We start from the raw sequence: 12,089 nt of genomic DNA on the forward strand, positions 1-12,089 counted from the left end.
ACATTGCTATCACACCTTATGTACTGTTAGCATTCAACAGCCATGGACCTACCTTCCATGTGCATGTGTGTAATTGCTGTAGCCACCTGTCTGCACAAAGGACAGCAGCAGTTATGCTATATAAATTTGTGGTGTGTGGGGCATGCACATATCCATGGCAGGTACATGTATGTCATATCCAAACATGAGTGTGTTTACTGGTGTACAGCAACAGTCATCTGTTATAGCTGTATATGACCCAGGGCCCCTGTTATGTGTACAGCTGACCTGGTTATGAACAGTGGTATCATTGCATTGCATAACACATGATGCAACTGTGTCAGTACATGGGTAGTCTGCACAGTTGCTGTAGAGCTAGGTACAGTTCACTGGTCATGGGTCACATGGTGTTGTACTAATATATGTTCTGCCACATGTATGGATGTGTGTTGCTGGTCCAAGGACATGGTGATGTCTGAGGGCTACATTCTAGAATGCGGCTTTTGACACTGTGATCTGCACCTGACACATCTGTGATTGCTTTTGAGAGTGTACTGGTGAGTACATGTGAGTGGCCTTCATGTACGTGGGGACACCACCACCTGGAGCAGTCCATAATGGTGTTATGGCCCACATATCTGTATCTGAGGTCTGTGGTGGTAGTGCTATTGTGAACAACTGAGCCTTCAGCCTGGTGTTCCTCACTGCACAGATGCCAGTATTCCCCATTGTTGGATCTAGATTGGCAGCTGTGATTATGAACGCTACACATCTAGCACTGTTTAGCATACACATACAATGCAGTTGTCCTCTAGGAGTTAGGGTGTTAACCTGGTCTCAGGACATTCGTCTATGAATGGCACTACATGGGCGAAATAGCCACTCCCGGTAGGACATCACCATGGGTGGTATTAGTGTGCCAGGTTTAGATTGGTACATCTAAGGTGACGGACAGCAACATACATTGTGTAGAAGACTGGTGTCAGATATATGTAGCGCAGTGTTCATGCTAACAATGACAACTATCGACACACTCTGCCCTTCTGTGTTTAGAATCAGAGTGCATACAAAACAGTCCTTTGCTACTAAGTGTGTGAGCATGCCCAGTATGACATTGTGTAGATGGACACATAGTGCATTCCAAACGGACATGTGCTACTAAGTGTGTGAGCATGCCCAGTGACACCTTGTGTTAGTTATGTGCCTCTATGTCTATGGGCATAGCCATTGTAATGCTGTATAGCGATAGTGGTCGTCCAGGCAACAGATGGCCATACCCCACTTCAGGATGGATTCCTACACTGAACACACTGGTTCAAAGATATGTACATTGTAAATGCCAGCATCCATGTCGATGTCCGCATTCCTAGAAGGTCATTTTGACAGTCTTGAAAGGTGCAGTGTCTGTGGCTCATCTCGTATCTATGTAGTGTTGTAATAGTGGTCCGTAGATAGGCACTTGTCCTGATCACACCACTGGCATGTGTTTGCCTCCATCTACCTGGGGACAGTAATATGCTTTTAGACTGCTCACACTCCATACAATCCATATCAGCATCTTTTCCATTGCTGATGATGTCACCCACCTAGAATTATGCCGTCATGCTGTGACACAGTCATGATGTTCAACATATCTTATGTGGTTGAATTAAATGACGCCTCCACAAGCTGTGCACAGGCTTGTAGGATGTCCAGTGTTCCACATCTGCAATATAGCCATTCAACAAAGACTATAGTTGGACCATGTGTAGCCAATGTATAACAGGGTGTACACACAAACACATCACATCTACAGTGTGTTGCTACATGTCTCTGGCCATCTTCCATGGCCATGTGTGAACATGTGTTGGCCAAACGGTTGTGATGGCCATCTATCTCACGTGTCTGTGTTGTCCCATATGACATACACACATAGATGTCAAATACTCCATTCTCCACAGGGTTATGCAGACAAAGGATTGTATGTTTGGTATGTGGGGTATGTTTTATGGGATAGTAGGGCAATGTTGCAGCCGGACCACTACATGTCATGGACATGTCAGATGGCACATCACAATGTGTGCACTCATTGCAGGGGCATATTCCACAATGGTGAATCCTGTGGGCTGCCCATACTCCAGCTCACTGTGTAGTACTGTTTGTGTACCTCACATGTGTAGTTCTGATGTATAGTACATATTCCTACATTGAACAACACCTCCACCATTGTATGCACAGCAGTCCACACATCTAGCAATGACAGTTTCTGTGGTTTCGTGTCGGTGTTTCACTTAGTTTGTAAGTATTGCACATGGGTAGCCAGTGTGATGGATTAAAGATGCGACCTGCATACTGTGACAGGACCATACATTATGTGTACATGTGTTAACTGGCCACATTGCAAATAGATATGTGCATTAACATGCCTGATACTTATAACTGTCTCACCTGCAATGGCCTGTTGTCTCTGCGGAATGCCAGAGGTACCTATATAGGGGTGACACAGCAGTATGATCATTATCCACAACTATATGACAGCTGCAGGGTGCAATGTGCATGTTAACACATTCACCAGTACAATAGGATATACTATGGAGTCTGCACATGTGTGCATACACAGAATAGCATACGAGAGTATGCGGCATGTGTGTATACATGCCTTGCATATGATGTTACATTACATATTGTACAGTGACACATGCAACTAAATGGGATATAATAGTTATATGTGCAGTAGTGACTTATCGGGCAACTCCAGGCTCTGTTATTGAGAGACACCCACCTCCACAATGGCAGCTAGGGTTTGTGGATGCTGTTCTGATGGTGTCCCCAGGTTGGCCAGTAGCTCCTCGGTACGTGTGAGTGGGGGCTGGGTTGGTGGCCCACCACTTGTTGCACCTTGTTCCCTGGCGATTGCATTTGCACGCTGTTTTGTACATCTGATCAGGTCCTTGCAGTGTCTGCGCACCTACTGGTATGTGCGGTTATGGCTACCCATATCGTTAACCCTCCTGTGAAGTTCCTGCCACAGGTCATCACACTGCTGTGCATGCTGTGTCACATGGCTAAATGAGACATCATAGTTGTCTTGGAGGTAAGGTATAAGGGCCTCATCCTCCAAGTGGGTATAGGCTGGGAGCCTTGCTCGAGGCATATCTGAAAGACATAATGATGGAGACAGGTCACAGTATCTCAGAGATGCACAGAGTTACAGCTGCACATACATGTGTATTACATTTAATACATATGAACAGTTGTCTTTGCAAATCTTCATGACACTGACACCACTGACATGTTTGTGTCACACACATGTAACACCCAATGGGGATTGGATATTATCACCATATATGTGTGTCACCTGATTACATTGCTCATACTCCATGTGGATGCTTTCTTGACGGGGGCATGTCTGTTTGCCTGTACTGGTGTTCTTACCTATCAGCACATGCCTGGATGTGTCCACATTAATGCTGTTGACCTTGATGCTGTGTATATGTAACATATCAACACATACACTTCCTTAACGGACATGACCTGTGACATTGCAGACATGCACATGGAAGCCTTTACATGCATGTGTTTTGCTATATACATCTACATGGCACTGTACAGCAGTTCAACATCCTGCCATGTATCGCCTGTGTTGCACATGTGATACACATGTGGCAATGACTAGCCGGAAGGTATTTGCAGGGATGGTTATCAACTATAGCATGTACGGCCAAGGTCATGTAGTAGTCTGTATGCCCTGGGCCATGTATGAGCATAGGATGTAAGGTTTGCTAGCTGTAGCTGACAGCCATGTTTCTGGCACCAGGTGAAGCAGTGCCACATAACTGATCGAGACTGTTAATGATACATCTACCATGCGGTCATCGCACCATGTCTGACAAAGGTGAAATGTGCAGCTTTGCTGGACAGGGTTGCATAGTATGGCAGGAGTATGTAATGTGTATAGCACAAGGATCTGTCCAGCATGTGGCAATCGTTGTACTAGGAGGGTGGATGTCCAAGACATATGTATTTCAGATCAGAATATGTACGTGTACATCAGAGTGTTGGACATGCAGGGTAGGCATCATGCTACATAGTGGAGATGAGGATTGTGAAGACTGGGGTCGCCTATCCAAACATGGGCAATACCCCTTAAAGGTGATATGTGATCCGATATTGGTCACTTGAGTGATGAGTATGGCTGTACAATGAGCTCCATGCTCATGGATGGCACCCTGTCATGACGAGGGTTGCCTCTTATTACTACTTAATAGGCTTGGTGATGTCACTAGCTCAGGGAGGTAAACTGCACAGCACCATCCCTTACACACAGTGTCCATTATGCCTAGGTGGTAGTTCATGGGTACAGGGTTATTAACCTAGCGGTGACAATGCAATATGCAGCTGTCAGATTGTGCACATATGTCACACACCTCACCCACAAAGCCCATTCTGTATGTTGTCCACAACTCTGAGTCAGCTATTGCTCCCAGGTCATAGCCATTCACATAGTTACATACGCAGATGCCTCCCATTTGTCTGTGTGGTATGGTCTACAATGAGGGGGGGTACAACAAATTAACCCTTTTTTACTGTAGCTGCCACTGGTGTTATATGCACATATCACTCATACACCTTTTGTAGTGTTGGTTCTGTCAACAGTCCACTGGCAGAACACTCCTGTGACATACAAAGGTACATCTAGTATACTGAGTGTTGGTGGAACACAGTATGGGTGATGATGTCCTATGACCTGTCACAGGTATGATATGCAGTGTGAAATCATCCGTACTTTCATCTACATCTGTACTGCTAACAACATATACGTTGATTAAGGTTCATGGACTTTCAGACCAGACTCAGCAGGGTAATAGTGCAGTGCCTCCCTTTATGAGTGGTGTCTCCACTTTGTGGGTTGTGATAACTGTTGGTGTGCACCATTCAGTGTTTTTACAGACTGACATGAAGCTATGTTTTACATGATGTGTATGTGTAGAGCAAACTGTTTTGCCATATGTGTATGATACAACCAGGGATGTGGACAGGTCACATGCAGGCTGATTGCACCTTGTAACATCATAGTTATGGTTACAGGGGCTCTGTAGTGTTCATGGATATGTTATTGTGTACCTGTTGGGGGGGGGGAAGTGTGTTTATGTTATCCAACACCCTATCTGTATTGCTTATTCATGCTCAGCACTTGTTCAGAACATGTAAGCACTTCATGAGCTACTAATTACTATAGCACTCAATCCTCCTCATTTCCTACAGTTAAACACTGTTTGTACTTACATTGCATGCTTGCTTAGAGAAAAACAGCTGTTGTACACACTTTCCTCACATATCTAGTGGGAAATAGTTAAATATTCAGGCATGTCTAAGTGTCAGTTCCCATTGTTATTGCCTGTCTATATGATGAATATGGGCATCATGAGGCAATATAGAAATTGTCTCGTGTCCACAGTCAATGCTCCCCCCCTAACATACAACACTACAACCTGTGGGAGATGCACATATGTAGCCATGCTGGAGGTAAAGCTCTCTCCAACCCAGTCTGAACCTGACAATCATGTGGGGATGTTAAACATTTGCACCACACCACACTCATCACATAGTCTCACTACATCTCCACCAATACAGGCCACACATAGTAAGACTACAACATTTGCGGAGCCTCTCAATACTACTCTGTCTAGGCAACAGAGAACTCCAAAGCAGAAATTCAGGCAGCCCCCATCACCCAACACAACACCAATTACTTATAGCCCACAGACTCAGTGTGACCATCAACTACAGCCAATAGGGCGATATAACGTACCCAACACACTAGTCATAGGTGCGTCTATAGGCGGTCACACTGATGTCCCACTCAGCAGGCTACACAAGGTGATAGTCACTTTCAGCTGGCTGTCGGGTAACAAGATCTACAACATAACCTATGCACTCAGGTCACTCCTCAACAGGTAAATATGACTGTGTCATTCTCCATGTTAGTGTGAATGCCCTGAGATGTAACTTCCTGGACTTCATGTACAGAGAAATGGAATAGCTCTCCAATCTTGTAGTGCGGGCAGGTATCGCCCTAGCCCTCCAGACTGACAACGCAGTACAAGGACTGAATTATTCACTTCAACAGTTGGCTATGCTTCTGGTGTCAATCCAAGGGTATCCAGTATCAGTCTGCTTTGAATGACATAGTCGACAGAACACAATGCTTTGACACAGACGGCCTGCACCTGTTGGTCCTGGGATTATGGACAACGTCTAAGGCTCTTGCTGTTCCTATAGTGCTTGTTTTAGGCATGGTTCAAATAACATATTCCCCACCATAACAGGAACAGGCAAGCAAAACCTGATGGTAATGCTACTCATTGCTTGACATCTTCATCTCAAATGCACTCACCTGAGGCACTCCTTGTAATGGACCACTTTGATATCTCTGCAATGACTGGGACATGCTTCTAGGCTCCTGAGAGCACCCCTGCACTAACAGGCTATTACTCAGACCACACCTTTCAGTCATGTAACCAGGACTGGAACACCCACGGTGGAGGTGTGTCCATATTTCCCAAGGATATACACACCTCCAGGCTGGTTGCTTAGCACAATGCATCAGGGGTAATCCAAGTGCAGCTAACTGTGGCCATAACTGCTATACAAATTGTAGCTTGCTACAGATTCCACACCATACCCCACGGTTAACAGTCCTCACTTCTTAGTGTACTGGAAATTAGGGTTCAAACAAAAACTACTGATGTGCGACTGACACTACCCCACCATTAACTGGGATACCTACTCATGTACCGACACATTAGGCCAATGCTTTCTGGGATTCATAACCTCCAATCAGCTGGATCAACCTATCCACTCCACCACCAGGGCCAACAATATCCTAGACCTGGACATTACCAATATGTGTGACTGGTGTTCCACACCTGGGGTTATCTCCTCGTTGGTCAGATCCGTACATACGCTAATCACCCTTGTTATCCACATCCCGGCACCACACCCTTTATGGAAAAAACAGTACAATATTTCTACAAAGCCAACTTCAGGCTTCTTATGACAGCAGTAGTAAACATCATGACACCCATGCAGATGGACAATACAGTTACAACCGCTGAATCATATACAACTGCACTTAACTAGCACTTACATGACTGCATGGATCATGCTATCCCAAACAGAGCCATGACGGTACCCACCAGAAAACAGATGCCACTCTGGTGGGCCACTGCCATGGACATAATGTACAACAGAAGGAGGATACTGTTGCAAAGTAGAGTACAATCCCATGAGTGTGGGAGCTCCCTGGTCAGCCTCAGTAGGAATCTGAGATCCCTTATCACATTCTCCAAAGATAGCTACGTAAACATTACTGTGACTCATTCCAAAAACTACCACAAAGTGTTCTAAAGGAATGTCACTACTCTTGATGGCGATATCCACATCTGCTCTGACATACAGCAGTTAGACACGAACATTACCGACCCGACTGATATTGGCAACATCTTGGCAGATAGGTTCAGTGCTAACTTTACACCCCTCTCACACCCTAAAGGGCCCAAATCTATACAGGAACAATGCAGAGTCCCTGCAGTCACAACTACGCAGTTCAAAGCTGCACTCTTTAAAGCCAGGAACACAGAATCCATGTGACTGTACAACATCCCAGGCTGCGATTTACATGAACTTCAGAACGAAATGGCTCCCCACTTGGGCATCAAATTCACTAATAGCCTTGCATCAGGCATTGTGGCTCCTGAATGGCCCACAGCAACAGTTATCACACTCCTTAAAGGTGGCGCCACAATGGACCAGGGGAACTATTGCCCTATACGCCTGACTAGACTGTTCTGCAAGGCTATGGAGCACATCATCATGGATCTCATTCACAGAGACATTGGTGGCCTCCAAACCTTTGATCCCACATAGTTTGTATTTGTTAGGGCCAGACCGTGGCTCCTAAACCTGGTGGAGTCCTTTGAGACAGTTACCAAGGCAGTAGATTAGGTTAAAGAAGTCCACACAGCCTACCTTGTCCTCTCAAAGGCTTTCAACATCGTTCCCCATTCTGGTATTGTCAACATACACATCCACCTGCACATCAACCCCTATGTCACAAGATGTTATGCAAAGTGGCTCACGGACAGAACCCACACAGTGAGGGTAGCATACCCTAGTTCCTATTGTAAATCAGTTACAATTGGTGTCCCCCAGTCCTTGGTCATAGGGCCCCTCATATTTGGTATATGCTTCTGTGAGGTACAGGCTAGCACAGAAGGACTTACCCTGAATAGGTTTGCAGATGACTGCAAACTAGGGGCCGTGATTGATTCACCAGCTGATACAGACACCCTCCATGAGGGTGTCACTGGGATGGATACCTGGTGTCAATAACATGGCCTCAAGCTGCATGCCACAAGGTGCATAGACATCCCCTTTGGATTACACCAATCACCCACTGACTATCACATAGGTGGTAGTCCCCTACATACATTAGACATAATAAGGGATCTAAGAACCCAAGTAGATAGCACTCACTCCTTTGATAACCATATTGCCAAGGTGGCGTGGATATCCTTCTACATGGCCACCCTAATCTCTAATGGGTTTGTAGCCAGAACAAAGGCAGCCATTGTACCTCTCTACTCATGACTTATGAAACACATTAAAGGGTACAACACCCCATTTGGGTTGTACCTTATGAGTCAACAGCAATGGCTTTAAATACCACAACACTACCACACAAAGAGGATTACTGACCTCTGAAGGATGACGTATGCAGCCCAACTACAGAAACCCCAACTGTACTCATTTGCATACTGCATACTCAGAGGTGATTTCTGCTGAACATACAAGGCCCATGTCCAAAACAATATTGATGGAAATGCTCCACATAAGCAAAAGCCACTGAGAACCACATGCTCTGGGATATGTACCTAAATGCAATGATGACTAGGACGTGCTGGAGGGATACATTCCTGACTCGGACACTCACCATGCTTTGGAACATGATTCCTATGTATATCAGGCAGGGACCCTCACTAGCACTCTTTAAGAGATACCTCGATGGGTGGATGGGAGACAGACATGTATGCCAGGGGTCACTGCAGTGGCTCTGCTGTACAGAGGTGCAGGAAATGAATGGCTCTGCTGTTCACAGGCACAGGACACTAACCTAGGGAGGTGCAGCAAGTGAAAACACTGTAGTTAGGCTTATGAATGGACTTGACCAGACAGCATAGTACCTAACTATGAACCTATGAAGCTATTACATGTCCTTTGTGCATGGATAATTGACTAGCTCTTCCATTTCAATTAGCTATCATGCTGATACACTGTCTGGTGACTACAAGTCATATGTATCCTGTTATTGTGTATTGTACATGCCAATATACATACCTGATGTTTGCATAATATAACAGTAATGCTATGTAAAATGTTAGACATATCTACCTACAATACTGTACATTTCACATTTTTGCAACAATATCCCATAATGCAAATCATAATTGCACAGCAAGACCAACTTAGACATGTTATTCTCAGTTATACGCCCATACATATCCCTACTGTTACAGTATATCAACATATACTATCCCCTGTTATGGCACATACTTGTTGGACAAACTCTGCCACTGACAGCAGCTGGAGTGGAATTGTTATGTTTAAAGTCCTTATGTAGCATCCCTTGTGGTGTATGAGGTGTTTACTTTGTGGCCCACAGCAGTACACACAATTTCTATGAGCATTACTATTCTCAACAATACATCACTACATAATACCTTTACCCTCTATATGCATTGCGTACACTTTCATTAATACAGAACAGGTACTACATGCACTAACATACTGAGTGTTCTACATACCTTCTTAGTAGTCCAAGTTGATGATATCAGTCCTATTCCTTTTCTGTTTTAACGGTTTTCTCGTATGTATATATGGTTTGAATGCATGACAAGCCATCCTTTTATACGTAGATACCAGTAACATGTGGTTTCCTGCCACCAATTGGTGTTCCGGAGTAGATGGTTACACGCACATCATCTGTGCAGCTACTCCATTAGCCAATTACATGGCAACAGTGGGGTATAATTGAATACTCCACTTGGGCGTTGTCCCTTTGCCCTACCTTTGAGGAAGATGGCCTGGATGTGTTGTTTGTGATGAATTGCAACAGCTATATAGAGAGACATAGAGATATTTTAACTTCATGGCCCCCATGGATTGTGTGTAATGGCTAGAGGACGTAGTTCTACATGTGAGTGTAACTGTTATATCAGCCGTCTGATACGGGATTATTGCAAACAAACCCTGTAACATTGGTGTCTGTTCCATTGTACAACAGCAACGATTTCACATAGGGCCATTATAGTGTGTCTCTCACAAGGTATGTTAAGGCTTCTGCAGATGTCATAGAGTGAGTGGATGTTTGTGATGTTATTACAGTCTGTATTGCAATTGTTCGGGTGTGGGAGAGATGTAGGTGGGTGTACATAGCAGATGAAGGTGTGTAGGAACTGCATTTATACATATTCCATATGTGTGTGACTAATTGAAGAACTATCATTTAGTAGACTAATACTATGGTTATTGCAGGCTTATTCATTAAGCCATTGTTAATCGGTTCCTATATAGCATTCAGGTGATGCTGGTCCTTCAATCCTTTTGGAAATACATCGGTGTGTAATGAAATGTTGCTACATGAAAGCTGTCTCATGTATTTCTGTCACAGATATTTGCACTCATTGGAGTTGTGTTGGTGACTGAACCTCTTTGGCTTGGGTTGCCACCTTTTAAAATGGCCATAGTGGGACATTTGCAGGACACACATTGGATTTTAGAGGCCCACACATAACCACGGTCAGTACAAAGTATAGAACTTTATATATATGACTATATAAAAGCTTATATTCTTGTAGCGGTTTACTTGCTTATCCTGTTTCTTGTTACATGCAGGTATGCTAGATACAGATGACTATTTTATGCAACCATTACATTAACTATGGAACATGCAGAACATCTCGAGATTGTAGGACATTAGTATTTGTACTCATTTTGGTCAGGACACTACCGCACATAGAGGGACTGCCCCTTGGAAGGTGGGACAGGTGGTAACCCTATGTTTAGCTCATGCCCATAGCACATATTTGTAATAGTGTATTATTGCAATAACCCATGCCTGGGTGTGGGTAATGGTGAATTTACCCATGGATGGTGTGGTTTGTTCATGAGGGTGAAGCCTGAATGGCCAAACAAAGACAACCGTGGGTAAATCCAGCATTACCCACACCCAGGCATGGGTTATTGCTATAATATAGTCTCCATATCCTTTTTTCATAACGTTCAGCCATGGCGGAATGTGTGATTGCTATGGACCATGTTGTGCACATATTTGAAGACTTCATCTGCTGTATATGGCATGCCTACAGATTCAGGAATGCACACACTTCCAACAACTACATAACAATGTATTTATGTTTCAGGATGCATTTTATTTGCTAGCATGGGGTGTCGCTATGGGCACCCCATGTGCTAATTCTTATGCAAACTTAATGATGCATCAGTGGGAAAGGATGCATGTTTTTGATACTGCTCTTCCAGCATGTTTTGCTGTATCGACGTTTTGTTGACGATATACTTATTATTTGGGATGGAGATGAAAACCTGTTGAAAGATTTTATTTCTTATTTAGAAACAACCACGAACTTCTTAAAGTTCATGATGGAAGCTTCTCCATCTGAGATACATTTTTTGGACGTAACTATTTCTAAGGATTCGAAGGGTTACATTTCCACCTCTTTGTATAGGAAGGCATGCTGGAGGAACGCATTGTTACATTTTGATAGCATGCATCCACGTTTTGTTTTTCTGAATATCATTAAGAGTCAATATTTAAGAATTATGAACATTTGTAGGGACATTACTGATAGATATACACAGCTTCAGTATATAGATGGGCTACTTCAAGAGAGAGGATATACTGATGGCCTAATAAAAGACACAAGGAAGTTTGTTGAAAACTTAATGGATGGTAATGTAAGTAATTGTAACAGAATTTATAATAGACAACACAAGGCAAAAAATTTAGGTAGAGCTGTTCTAAATCAAGCTAATTTGGCCTTTACGATTAG

This window comes from Protopterus annectens, chromosome 4.part1 (genome assembly GCF_019279795.1).
Source record: "Protopterus annectens isolate FY-2018-M chromosome 4.part1, PAN1.0, whole genome shotgun sequence".
NCBI lineage: Eukaryota > Metazoa > Chordata > Ceratodontiformes > Protopteridae > Protopterus > Protopterus annectens.